The following is a 2,071-nucleotide window of genomic DNA, read 5'->3' on the forward strand; positions in this document are numbered from 1 at the left end:
ATCTGATTGTATAGAACGTGATGAAATATGAGATACACTATATTTTTCATTCTTTTGGTTATCAATAAATACCATTTTTCACTATTTCCTTCCAGAGTAATCTTATCAGCATGCTCCCCTATTTCCACGCCATGTTCACCTCAGAACTCCTCGAGGCCAGCACAAACAGCGGTGCCCATCCGGTACGATCGACGAACATGCTGTAGAACCTCCTAAGTTATTTTTGCTACACTGTTCTGAGATCACCATAGAGGAATCTAATGTCAGACCCTTCTCCCAGCGTGAGATCGAAGTGAATCTAACTTGAGACTGTTAACTAATGTCATTGAATATGGAATATCATACACAGTGTCGTCTAATTTGCGTAATTTGGAATATCATTGGACTGAGCCTGTGATTTATCTTGCTATGATTCATTGGGTCCATGCTTGGCTTCCTAAGTCTAAATTTTTTAATTTATGTCAGAGCTGGACGCATAGTTGATTTATAAAAAACATTGATATATCCAGTCGAGCAAGTGCAAAACTTAGAGAGAGTCACAGAATTTGCAGAACCATTAGTTTTGGTGTCATTGTTTTTTATATTATTGTTATCAGATAGCTTGTCCTAGAATTTGTAGTTGGCCTACCCCATATATTTGTCATAGTTTTGCATGCAATAGAACAGTTGATGAATGATCAATACAGATGTTTAAGCAAGGTTGCAGAAGAGGAATAATTTCACAATGGCTTTAAATTAAATTGTTGATATTTCTTGATCTTCTTCATAATTAAGATAAAGATTGATGTCAGCAATGCGCCTTCCCTGTTGAAAGGATTCAATCTGATTTTTACATTTTCTGAATTTTCTGCACAAACACAAAGAATATCAAACTGAAAGAGTATATTTGCCTCTTAATAGGTGCTAAGATCATATCACATGCTAAGAATCTCTCTTTTTTTCCCAAGCCTGCCTCTTCATGCAGGAATCCAGGATGTGTGCTGTGGTTTCCTAAACAGCAGTTGCCCCCTCAAATTGCTGGGCATCAGAGCCTTTGCTGACACCCATTCCTGCCGTGGACCTGTTGCGTATGCCGATAAGTTCACCCAGCCTAATTTCCAGGATGTGGGGTTTTAAAATTAATGTTATTATTGTTTATCTTTATTATTAGGTATAGGTATGCAAACTGGCTTTATATAATCTGCATCTGTTTGTTGTCAAAGTGGCCTTACCTATATACTATGTCGATTATCATATGAACTTTATTATCCTCTTCATTGCTCTTCTATATTTCTGTGTTTCAGTGGTTTTTTTCCTTTTCTGTATATTTGTGATGTTATCTATATACCTATTTTCTACTTCTATCTGTACTTTATCTGTTTTTTCTGTTTTGACTGCAATTGTCTTGGTCTGTTTTTTTTTATTATAGTTTTCTATTTGTCTCTCTCCTGCTTATCTGATGTTTGTCAATCTGCTGTTTATCCATCTGTTTGTGCTTAAAAAAATCTTGGTGATTCTCTGTCTGGTTGATTTGTTTCCTTCTGTCTGCCCTTGTCTCATTATCCTTCATCTAAGTACAGATTCATATATATGCTACTTGAGCTGTCTAGCTGTCTATTAGTAGGTCTGTGTGTCTGTTTTATTCATACTTAATCTGTTCCGCCTTTCTCGCTACCATCTGTCTTTCCTGTATATCTCTTTATTTAACTTTACTGATTCTCCATTATTATAGTTTTTTGCTTGTTGCATCTGTCTGTTTTTTGCTTATTTAAATATCCATATTTCTTTAGCATCCTTCTATCTCCATATCCTTTTGATGATGAAATAAAACAACATTATTTCCAAGGTATGGAGAGCGAGGGAGTTTCATGGAACTTCCTGTGAATCAGCTGATGGACATCTTTGAGTGATTAGCTCAATGTAAGATCGGAGGAGCAAGTGTTTAGTGCTGTCATGGCCTGGGTCAAATATAATGTCACGGAAAGAAGACCTTATCTGGCACAGGTCAGTTTTATATTTGTCTGTTCAGGTTATTTTGCTGTATACATATTGATTTCTTGTTTCTGTTGTTGAATCATGAAATTCATTTATT

The 2,071-nt window shown here is 35.8% G+C and overlaps 1 pseudogene; it reads left to right on the forward strand.

The window, feature by feature from the left end:
- Positions 1-2,071, forward strand: part of LOC119591847 — a 6,104-nt pseudogene that overhangs the window by 276 nt on the left and 3,757 nt on the right.

This window comes from Penaeus monodon, chromosome 29 (assembly GCF_015228065.2).
Source record: "Penaeus monodon isolate SGIC_2016 chromosome 29, NSTDA_Pmon_1, whole genome shotgun sequence".
In the NCBI taxonomy this organism is placed as follows: Eukaryota; Metazoa; Arthropoda; class Malacostraca; order Decapoda; family Penaeidae; genus Penaeus; species Penaeus monodon.